At 41.4% G+C, this 12,110-nt stretch overlaps 1 long non-coding RNA gene across 2 annotated transcripts in view; it reads right to left on the bottom strand.

Annotated features, from left to right (window-relative positions):
• Nucleotides 1–254: 254 nt before the first annotated feature.
• LOC103567793 (uncharacterized) overlaps nt 255–12,110 on the bottom strand; it is an 84,026-nt gene continuing 72,170 nt past the window's right edge. Inside the window, exons 5-6 of one of the 2 annotated variants that reach the window (XR_011543209.1) lie at nt 4,481–4,609; nt 255–1,008 (exon numbers count right to left, since the gene is read on the bottom strand). This is a non-coding gene — a long non-coding RNA (uncharacterized lncRNA). The remainder of the gene's footprint in view (nt 1,009–4,480; nt 4,610–12,110) is intronic. The other variant, XR_011543208.1, reaches the window with a different exon arrangement.

Below are 12,110 nucleotides of genomic sequence, written 5' to 3'. Positions count from 1 at the left end.
TGTGAAATCCTGGCTTTCTGACTTCCAAGCAACGGGTTCTTGGAGGCTAAGTTCTCTGCACATTTTGCGTATCTGTCTCCACTACCGGAAAGAGAACTGACATATTGCTGTTTAATTGCCACATGTCTATAGAGTCTCATACCTAGTAGGCATGGCCATGAGAGGGAAGAGGAAATTGGTTTGCAGATTTTTACCAAGCCGTGATGCATTATTACTTAAAACAATTATAACAGAGAGACAGAGAGAGATTCAGATAGTATTGTCAGCTTTATCTCCAACCTTCGGGTCAATGATTAAGTGACCCAGCTGCCATAGGAGAAAATGACTACTCGCAATCACAATTTTGTGTTCAGGTTTGATTGGGAGTAGCACACGGGACAATGCAACATTTATACAAACTGTGATTGAAAACATTGGCAGGAGGGGCTGGTCCCGTGGCCGAGTGGTTGGGTTTGCGCGTTCCGCTGCAGGCGGGCCAGTGTTTGGTTGGTTCGAATCCTGGGCGCGGACATGGCACTGCTCATCAAACCATGCTGAGGTAGCGTCCCACACGCCACAACTAGAAGGACCCACAACGAAGAATATACAACTATGTACTGGGGGGCTTTGGGAAGAAAAAGGAAAAAAAATAAAATCTTTGAAAATAATAATAATAATTTAAAAAAAAAGACCAAATTGATATATAACAATAAAGTCAAAGAACTTTAAAAAAAAGAAGAAGAAAAGAAAATATTGGCAGGATACAGAGGTCAAGTCCACAGAGCATTGAAAACACTGGCAAAAATCAAAATGTTCAGTTCCAGTACACAAAGGGACAAATGTAGGGAAATGTTGGAAGTAAGATTTTGAAAGTAAAATTTAATTTCCTTGCTAGATATTTGACATTATATGAAGCCCAGACCAATTTGAACACTCAAAGACCCACGCTTAAAATCCACATCTTCTCCTGATTTACGTTGTATGAACTCATCTTCATTGAGTCAGTTGACTTAGGTCTCTCTTCAGCTACTGAAGGGGAAGAAAAGGAGAAACAAGAGAAGCAAAAAGAGAATGAAAAGAAGTAGAGGAAGAAAGGGGAAAAAATAATTCAGAATTAAAGCTTATAGTTTTAATGATAGCCAACATATATGAATTTTTTGTCTCTCAAGATTGATAAGACCAGAGTTTCCCTAGATATAAAAACCTTTACATATCCTCCAACACACACAAATATATCAATATATTTACCTTTCGAGGTCTGGTGTGTGTAATATTGAATTAAGGTATGTAGAGATTTTCTAGATAAAGGCTACGAAGAATGACCAAGGTAATATAATATGATGATTCAATACTCCCTCTGTTTTCAACTGTGTGTGTGTGTGTCTAAGCTGACGGATAATGGAACCGTAAATTTGGTGAGTCTAATAAAGACCTCCCATCTCTTAATTTTCAGACACTTTTAGAACCATAGAATGTGTCCTCTAGAGGTTAAAGCCATCATTTTAGCATGAGAGAACTGAAGCCCAGAGAGCTCTGCCTTCTGAGGAGCAGAGACAGCTGGATCTTCAGCAATGGTCTCCCCTTCATAATATGGAGCCTGGCTGGAAATGGGTTATGCATTTCTCAGTGCCTCTGCATCCAGGTGAGGCCATTAAATAACATCAAAAGACAATGGACATGGAGGGCCAGCCGTGAATGTCACCTCCAGGCATTTCAGCTACGTTAACCATTTTAGGTTAAGAAGCAGCTGTGCTTTCTCCAATCTCCCTTCCCCTACTTCCTGACTGGAGACAGAGGATCCTGAGGCCCTTGAGGATGGTGATTCCACGAGATGGAAAAAGTCTGCATCACTGAATCCCCAAGGTGGAAAAAACCCTGCCTTAACCAGGAATATCCATACTGTTCTGTGAGCAAGGAAGCAACTTTGTGTTAAACCACTGAAAAGTTGGGGATTTTGCTTGTTTCTGTGGCTAGTTTTACCCTAGGTAACACAGGCCAGTAGGGGCAGATCCAAAATTGGAGATCAGGTTTCCTGACTGCCCATCCAGTATTCATGCCATTATTCAGATATGTTTATAGCATCCATGCCTCCTTTCTAGATGCAGCCCGGATCCCACTCCTGGCTGTATCTTTCTCCACTTTATCCCCAAAACCTGGCAGAATGCCCGACTCACAGTAAGTACTCAATAAATATTCATTGAATGATAGGTCAGTAGTTATCCCAACAGTAAAGTGGGAATCAGAATCTGTTAAATACTTGAAATCAAAATACTGAATCGTATGATTTTGTGAGTTCTTAATGCTCTGAAATCCGCAAAATCTCTAGTCCAGTAAATCCTCCATATTCTTCTGCTTTTCTACCTTTTCAGTTTATCCTTGGCTCTGATTTTGTAAAATTCTATTCTTGTGATTTTTTTCTGATATGTATCTATAGTTAGTGTTGTACAAATTATCTGGTCATGGTTCAAGGTGGGAAGAACATGCTTCTCTTTGGTTTGTCAAGGCAAATCAGAGCAGCTAATATTTATTAAGAAGTCGATAAGAAAAGGCAGTTTCCTAAGCAAATTGCATGATTAAGTCCAGGCACTCTGCTAACCAAATTACATGCATCAGCTCATTTTTTCTACTCCCACATTATCCTCATTTCACAGGTAAGAAAACACACTTAGAGAGATCAAGCAACTTGTCCAATGTCACATACTACTGTAGGGGAAGAAGACATTTCCTCTACCCACTCTAGGTCCTTCTGGCTGGGCTACAAATTAAATTCACATGAGACAGAATATGAGGAATCAAACAATGCTTTATAACATGTATACATGGGAGAGACCCAGAAAAACAGAGCAACTCGCCAAAATGGTGGAGGTGCTCATCTTAAATACCCACCTCAGCTAAAGGCAAAGGAGGATGTTGGGGTTGGGGAGGAGTAAGTTATGGGAGATTACCAGAAAAGCACAGTAAAAAAGAGTAAGGTTATTATGCAGATTTAAGTCCGTGCTTTCGGCATAGATAAGAATTTCTAGAGATAAGGTCATCCCCCCTTCTTCCTGGTACAGAGAGGGAGATACCTTTACAGATAGAGATTTCCCTTACAAATGTAAATGTCTCTTAACATAGGATAACTTCTAATTTTCAGAGTTTCTCTCATGTCTGCAGTTTTTAAAAGTAACCAGCCCAAAATAATCCTCATGCCAAAGAAACGTATCTTGGGGTGGCCAATTCCAGTTCCCCACACTACTTAGTAAATAGCAGCATTGAGATAAGAACAGAGGTTCCTCTGATTTAAGAGCCTGGATTTCTAATCTCTAGGCTCTGCCACCTGGTTGCAAGCAACGGACAGACTGGCTAAGCAAAGCAGAAAAAGAGATTTATCGGAAGGATTGAAGATGAACGTAAGAAAATAAAAACTAAGAAGGAGCAAAAGGAGCAGGCAAGGATCAAAGAAGCTCATGAATCCAGGAAGTAAGGACTGACAACAGCCCCTTCTTCACAGAGGGCTCTGGAATTGGGATGTGTCAACTGTGTCTGTTTTCAGCATTTGTGTTACTCTGCTCAAGAGTCAAATTCCATGTCAAGACTCTGACTGGCCTCACCGTGTCACTGTCCACTCTTTGGGCCAGGGGAGAGTGAGGCACCATGAGTGATAACCCCACCAAGACTATAGTCAGGGGGATGAGGTAGTCCCCAAAGTAAAATACGGGTACTGTTACTGCAAATAGGGGGAATGCACACTGGAAATGCTACACAAGAGGTGTCCACTAGAGAAGAATGCAAAAGGAAACATATGGCCTATCCCCAATCTACCAAAAGCTACAGGGTCAACATAATGTCAAACGTGTCTTTCAGTCTTCTCATTTCACTCAGTGAAGCCAATGCGCAAATTCCTCCTTTGTTTAATAGCATTGGTTCTGGCTTAAATTTGGGCTTGAATCTTGTTCTTCCATTTATTAGGCATGTGTCTTTGGGAATTTAGTAAACCTCTTGAAGTCTCATTGTCTCCACCAGTAAAAAGGTCTAGTACCTCGCCCAGGTCCCTGGCTTATAGGGCTGATGGGAGAATTCAATTAACAATGAATGAAGGACTTTTGACACAGCACCTAGAACAGTAAAAGAATTCAATAAATATTAGCTATAACTACTACTGCCAGTATCACTGAAGTACTAGGAAGCAGTTCCAGCCACTCCTCTGAGCACAGAACAACTATGGGTAGAACTAAACACTTTTAAATGCCAGTCCATGATCAAGCATTGACCCATCTGAAACAAAATGAGAAAAATAAGTACAGTGAAGTTAATTTTTATGAAGTTAAATATATTCACTTTTCTTGGTGTTGAGGTGTCTTTTGTGAATTCATGGTGATAGGATATACTAGTTGTTTTGGTTTTTTTGAAGTATTCATGTAATTTCTAATAGTCAAATTAAAATGTTGTCAGCCCTATGGCTGCCCATTAGTTTTTTCCATAATTTTACTGAGCCATGAGTGTCGAGATCTGAGCGTACCTTGCACACGCCACTCCATCAGCAGTGTTTCCTTCTTCTGTCCTCCAGATGCCTCTCCATGGTGTCACTTGTATCAGAAGAGTCCTCACTCCCTGCCTCCTTGCTCTCGAGCTCCTTGCGTTATTTTCTCTGTGAAATTATGCATTTATTTATCCATCTGTTTATTGTCTGTCTTCCCTCTTAGAATGTGAGTTTCATGATATCAGGAACATTTTTTATTAATCTCTGCATCCTCAGCTCTTAGTACAGTCCTGACCCATGTTAGTATATTCATTCCTAAAAAAACTCATCACTTTAGAATAAATGAATAAGTGAATGAAGAACGAAGAATTCTGTAATTGAAGGACCTTGGACTTTAGAGCCAGACAGAGCTTATGTGAATAATAGCTCTGTCACAGTTCTCAGAACCTCAGTTTTCTCATCTGCAGAATGGTCATGAGGTCTATTGTGAAGATGAAGTGAGAAGATGAAAGCAAATCCTCTCTATATAACAGTCTCCCTTCAACTGCTGGTGTCTCTGGCCCTGGCTTGACTTTAGTGTTATTCCAAAGTTATTTTCCAAGTTTGAAGTCCTAGTCCCTCAAAATAAGATGCTGCTCCATGTAAGGCAGGAATCACATCCTATACTCCTCCCACCTCCCGCTGCTGCCAACATGCACAGACAGGATCTGAGAGCACACCTCCTGAGCACTGGTGCAGACTGTTCCATCCATCAGTCACAGGAGTCCAGAGAGAGACGAGCTCTCCATGGTGGTGACCAAGCCTGCCTTGTTCCCCCTGAGCCCCGGGGCCAAGTGCATTCTGGCACACAGCAGGCACATGGCATTGTTGGCTGAACAATGAATCTGATTGGTGGGGTGAGCAAGAACAGACAAGGCCTGAAGACAAGAAGCCAAATTATTAGACCCTAAATCATGTGGGAACTGAGCAGCTAAAGAGAAAGAGGAGGACTCTGGAGGAGAAGTGTGACAGAAACTGCAGAGAGAATATGAGCAGAGACCTTACTGTCTGCAGTGATCCTGGCTTGTTTGGAGAACCAATAAGCTGGACCTGGTTCCCAATTGCCTGAGTGTTTGTTTAAAGAGGAAATCAAATCGAGTATTACCATCCCCACCTAGAGACATAAACAGGGGAATGGATTTATCCATCTGTGTTTATCACCAGGGTGGGAGTAAAGGGTTGTTCTCTGTTTTTGTAAAAAGTTGCACAAACTTTCTCAGAAAGCTTATTTTTCTTCTCCTGGGAGGGAGGAGCACCCCCCCCCCCAATACCCACCTTAGGAATGCTGGACCTCTCTCCTCTCCTGTCTGTTTTCCATCCAGGCCTCAGGACAGATATGTGGTATAATGGATGAAGGCCTGGCCTGTCAGGCAGGCAACTTGACTTAACCTTCACATGACTCAGTTTCCTCACCTGTAAAGTGGGTATACAGTAGTTTCCCCTTATCTTCAGGGGATAAGTTACAAGACTCCCAGTGGATGCTTGAAACTGTGGATAGTACTATGTTTTCTCTTATATGTACATACCTATGATAAAGTTTCATTTAAAAATTAGGCACAATAAGAGATTAACAAAAATAACTTCTCTTTGGCATATCCCAATTGCCAGCATCACTACTCTTGCACTCTGGGGCCATTATTAAGTAAAATAAGGGTTACTTGAACACAGGCACTGTGATCTGATAACCGAGACTACTGCTAAGTGACTAACAGGCAGGTGGCATGTACAGTGTGGACAAAGGGACGGTTCACATCCCTGGTGGGATAGCATGAGATTTCATCACACTAAGAGTGGTATGCAATTTAAAACTTCTGAATTTTTGATTTCTGGAGTTTTCCATTTAATATTTTTGGACCAGGGTTCACCACAGGTAACTGAAACCAAGGATAAGGGGAGACTACTGTAATAACAGAATGTCTATCAGAGAGCCTTTAGGAGAAACAAATGTGTCGATGCATCTAAAGTACAGAGCAGAGTAACCGTGCCTGAGACAGAGGCAGCCCTTGGATGTTGATACAGAAAAATAAATCCTTCTCCTGTTTTTGTATTCATGCCCCTGCAAGATATGTCCACATCTTAGCCCCTGTTAGATGTTCCCAACTGCCAAAGCTGTAGGATTACTAGGGAGAGATTATTGTTTTACTAATTTGTAAAGAGAGAAAAAGGAAGGAAGAAGGGAAACAAGGAGAGAAGGAAGAGAGAAAGAGAAGAAGGGAGGAAGTGAGGGTGGGACAGAGACTCCAGATCTATCCAACTGGTCCTATAAGATCAATTTGTCCCCTTTAACCTGGGAATCTACCCTAGGGAAATAGATGACAGGAGATAGATAGATAGATAGATAGATAGATAGGTAGATAGGAGATGACTGGTTGGATGGATGAATAGGTAGGTGATGGATGGATAGATGGATGGATGAATAGATAGGAGATGGAGGGATGGATAGATAGATAGATAGATAGATAGGTAGATAGATAGATAGATAGACTTTTTTTTAAGGCTTAGGCACAATGATGTCTATTCTGGCATTACTTAAAGGAGCAAAGAAGAGCAAACAATCCAAATAACCAACATATTATGCTCAGATAAGTAAAATTGTGCCTAAATCCTCTGTAGAATCATGGAGAGCAATTTAAAGGATGTGTCAGGATTATGCAGCAACATTTTTAAAAAGATACTTATAAAGTTGTGCTTTAAAAAGGAGACTATAAAATTGAACAAATAGTATGGTCAAGGAACCATGTTTCTTTCTGGTTTTTTACATTTTCCAAATATCCTCTTCTTCTCTAACATGCTTTTCTAATGACCCCCACACACATATAGAGAATGTATATGTATTTTTTTCATCAGGAACCAGTTCAGACCATTGAGTCTGGAGGTCACTCAAGTCAAGAGTTCAGGTTTGCCTTAGCTGTGCTCAGTGTCCTCCCTTTCTTTCTCATTTAAACATTTCATGGGAGCTGGAGATGCTAACATTCTTGCAACGGAGGGGAGGAGGAGGATTCTTCATTGCCTGAAGATTCCAGCTCCATCCATCACTCAGGACAGACGCACTCACATTGCTGAGAGAGGAGCCCTGCAGAGCAAGCAACAAATGGCCAACTAATCAACTGCCTTAAAGATTACCACTCAAACTACAGACAAATTGATCCAGCTAGTTTTATGCTGCTGGCTGTCTGGAATTCCTCTCAACTAAGAACTTTTGGTTTGCTTGGATGTCCTGCCACTTTAGAAAGTGACTCATTTGCTCTCTGCCTCACTCTGTGATGCACAGACCCAGTTGTGTGGGTTTTCTTTAGACTTAAGACTTAACAAGAATGAGGAGAAAGGTTGGGAAGCTGTTAAGAATGAAAAATTTGGCCTTTCTAATGGTACAACTAACTTTTAATTAACACCAGGGGAAAATAAAAAGGAAAGAAAAAAGCTGTATCATCAATCCATTTGGATGTCAGTTGCTGTTTAGTTATTAATGCTTACTTTTTATCGTACCAAAACTCCCAAGATGTATTTTGACATTATTTACCCTCCTTTGTAATTAGCAAGACTGGCATTTTTAACACAAGAGTGTTCTTTAAATACCTGCCACCATTTTGAAGGCTTCCACCCTGTGAAACCTACAATTATAACTTTTATTGTATTATGCTGTTAATTTTATTTTAGGTAAAAAGAAGTCATTTGGCTCTTCGGTCATAGTCACTGAAAACAGGCTGTAAGAATGTACGAGGCTATAAAGGCACACCTACTCTTTAGATGCCAATTTAGTGTGTTCAAGCCTCCACAGCAGAGGGGAAGTCTCTGCCACTTACAAATAACCAGCCCTAGTGGGTTGAATGGTGCCCCTACAAGAGATATGTCCATGTCTTAACCCCTGGAATCTGTGAATGTGACATTATCTGGAAGAGGGGTGTTTTCAGATAAAATTAACTTAAACGTCTCAAGATGAGATCATCCTGGACTATCTGGATGGGCCCTATATCCAACAACAAGTGTCTTTAGAAAAGACACCCAGAGGACAGACACCAGGAGAAGAGGAGGAAACCGTGTGAAGATGGAGGCAGAGACTGGCATTAAGCTGCCATGAGCCAAGGAGCGCCTGCAGCCTCCAGAAGCTAGGGAGGGCCACAAATGATCCTTTCCTAGAGATTTCAGAGTAAGTGTGGTCCTGCCAACACCTTGATTTCAGACTTTTGGCCTCCAGAACTGTGATGGAATAAATTTCCATTGTTTTAAGCCAAGCAGTTGTGGTAATTTCTCACAGCAGCCCTAGGAAACTAATCTATCAGTTGTGTGATCTTGGGCATATTACTTTACCTCCCTGAGCCAATTTTTCCTCATCTGTTTCATGAGGACAGTAATACCTACCTGTAGTATTGTAATAGGGATTAAATCTAATATGATATAAATAACCTGGTGCTTAGCAGGTATCCAATAACTGGTAGTTGTAGTTGTTACATTCTTGTTACTAATACTATCAATTTCACAAAAACTGAAGGGAAGCAATAAACAGAGACCCAAGAAGGCTTGGAGACACTTTATTTTCTTTCCCGAAAATATACTATGAAAAACTGGCCTGTTTTTAATGCAGGGTTTAAACTATTGAAGGTTTGCATTCAGGATTTTTTTCAATGGCCTCACCCTTTACTGAGAGACATGATAAATGTGAAGCTGAGTAAATATTAAACCAAAGAAAGTGGTCAGGGAAATAGGTATAATTAAGTTCGTGTTACACTCTATTAACCTCCTTTATAGGAACAAAACAATGGTCTTTCCATAAAAGAAACCCAACTTGAACCACAGGCTGGAAAATCTTCTGAGAAAGGAGTCTAATTTGATTACCCGGTCCTGCTTCTCCTCTCAGTAAACTCTAGCCTACTTAAGACCAATGGATTCCCAATTTCAGCGAGAAATCCAATTTTTCTCTTTTTCTTGCTCTCATGCCCTCTCAAGGCATCCATTTATCTTTTTATTGCTCTTATTGCCCTCCTTCAGTTATTATTACCATCCATTTTCACTGCTCTTATTTCCACCACCACCGTCTTAGTTCACACTCCCCCTTGGGTGACAGCTTCAGTCCCCTCCTGACCTTACTCTTCCCAACTGTGCACCCCTGTAGACCACTCACATGCAGCAGCCAGAGTGAATAATCCTTTAAAAACATAAATTACTCTACGCTAACTCAAAACCCCCAATGCCTTCCCATCTCACTTGGAACAAAATCCAAGCATCTTGCCCTAGACTCAAATCCAACATGACCTGAGTCCACTCCCCACCTCCCTCCCTAGGCTCCGTCACACCAGCCTCCTTTCTGCTTCCCAAACACTCTGAGCCCATTACCTCTTTTGGGACTTGCCTGTTGATAATCCCTCTGCCAAAGGCAATCCTTTCTCTTGCCTACGCCTGGTCCCTTCTTGACTCTCAGATCTCACTTCCATGCCACCTCCTCAGAAAGGCTGTCTTTTGCCATCAACCGTTTTCAATTCTATCACCTTGTTTAATCGTCTTCTTAGTGTTTATCACCATCTGAATAGGCATATTTATTAATTTCCTCATTTGGTTTCCCTCTGTCTCCCTCTTTAGAATATAAACTTCTTGAGAGCAGGAACTTTGTCCAGCTTCTTCACTGCTGTGTCCCACTGCCTAGACTAGTAGCTGGCTCATTGAAGGTGGCCACAAATATCTATTGAACGTTCAGGGATTATTGACTTAGAGCCGTAGTTCTCAATTGGAAGGTATTTTGCCCCTAGCAGATATTTGTCAGTGTCTGGAGATAGTTTGTATCATCATATCTGAGGTGGGTTGTATTGGCATCTAGAGAATAGAGGCCAGGGATGCTGCTAAACATCCTACAGTGCACGGGACAGACCCCATGATGGGGAATTGTCCAGTCCAAAATGCCTATAGTGTCAAGATTGAGAAACTCTGAATTTTAGTCCACAAATCATCTACCAGACACCATACAAAGTGCCAAGGATCCCACAGAAGGAATACTCAGTGTCTCCTAAGCTTTTCCCACTGTACAAATTTTTCCTAAACTTTTACTATCACATCCACCTACTACCTGTTTTATGACATGTACAATATTTTTCTCTAAATCCACTCAGTTTTGATATAAATATATTTATTTGAAAAATTTGATCTTACTAGTTTTATGTGATTGTTGCATTTTTTGTATTAACTCACTTTTTCTTAAAACAGCTTTATTGAGATGTAATTCATATACCATACAATCCACCCATTTAAAGTGTCCAGTTGAAAGATTTTTAGTATATTCACAGATATGTACAACCATTACCACAGGCAAGTTGAGAACATTGTAATCACTACTAACTCACTTTTAAAAATGATTATCTACATGGGCCCAGTGGCATCTTTCTGACCAACATGGATGGAAAGTAACTCACTTTTGGAAACACTGCTTGGCATGCATCTCTGAGGTACAGAAGAAGGCAGGGGCAGTTGGGCTTCTCCCAATGCATTTGGCCTATGGTTTAGGCAGATGAGAATGAGTCAGAAAGGGTTAAGTCCTAAAGAACAACACTATAGGGCTTTGTGGCTTATGGAGAAGCCTAAGGTCAGGAAAGAAGCCAAGAGCAAAGTCTTTGGTTTGAAGTCTCTGGTGTACAGATCATGGTGGGAAAGTCTTAGAAAGCATCAGAGGTCAGGATTGGGTCCTGGGTGAGACACAGCTCCTCTGGGTGGGTATCAATTGAAGGAAGATGCCTATAGCATCAATGAACAGAGGACTCAAGCAGGACAGCCCAGCCTCTCTACTCAGGCTGGCTGCCTGGCCAGCCTTCTGGAGTCAAGGGTCCATCCAGGTCCTCTGACTGCAAATCCTCACTCCCTTCATCCTGTATAAAGGTATCAAGTAGGTGGCAATGCCACATTCCCTAGGAGAGAAAGACCCAAGCCCTAGCTGACTCTTTCATCATCCCTGTGTCAGCCCCTGAAGGTCCAGCAAAATCTGTTTACAAAGACCTTGACAGCTCTATTCAGATTACCAAAAACTATACAAGACAAAAAATAGTACGCTCAACATTTAGATGTGAAAATACTGATAGAAATGGTATGATTTCTATATGGGAAATGTTTGGACAGAGAAGGATGTCTGCTGAGAGATCAAGCCCTCTTTGGGGTAGGAGACAGTGGTGGGAGGCAGTGTGATAAGCATTGCATAAATACAGAGTTGGCACACGGAGCTTTCATTTCTCTTCTTCTGACACCAGACAGTCTGTTGCCATGGAAATTGTTCTGTCACTTCCCAAATACAGCCTTCCTTTCAGAAGTGCAGACCAGCCAAGAACAGCTGCATTGGGGAATCAAACTTGGCCAAGGGTCATCATTCTGCCCATATAGAGCATAGCTCTTGCATCTCTGACTCTGTGCCTTCTGACCTTATGATCAAGGGTTTTGTCACATGAAGGTGGATTTGAAACAAAAGAATAGCTTCCCCTTTCCTGGCAAAAGCATCTCCATCTGTCTTGTCTCCTCTCAGCCATCAAAAGGCTTCCCAATGCCTCATTTGCCTCTAAGAACCCAGCACCAACTGAGTGTCTGTGTAGCCTCCTTCTGAGTCTGAAGGAAGAAGCTCTTGAGGTGTTTCAGAGCTATTTGGATACTAAGAAGGCATATA

Source organism: Equus przewalskii, chromosome 8 (assembly GCF_037783145.1).
Source record: "Equus przewalskii isolate Varuska chromosome 8, EquPr2, whole genome shotgun sequence".
Lineage (NCBI taxonomy): Eukaryota > Metazoa > Chordata > Mammalia > Perissodactyla > Equidae > Equus > Equus przewalskii.
The sequence above is the reverse complement of the archived record's forward strand: the minus strand, read 5'-3'. Positions and strand labels throughout refer to the sequence as shown.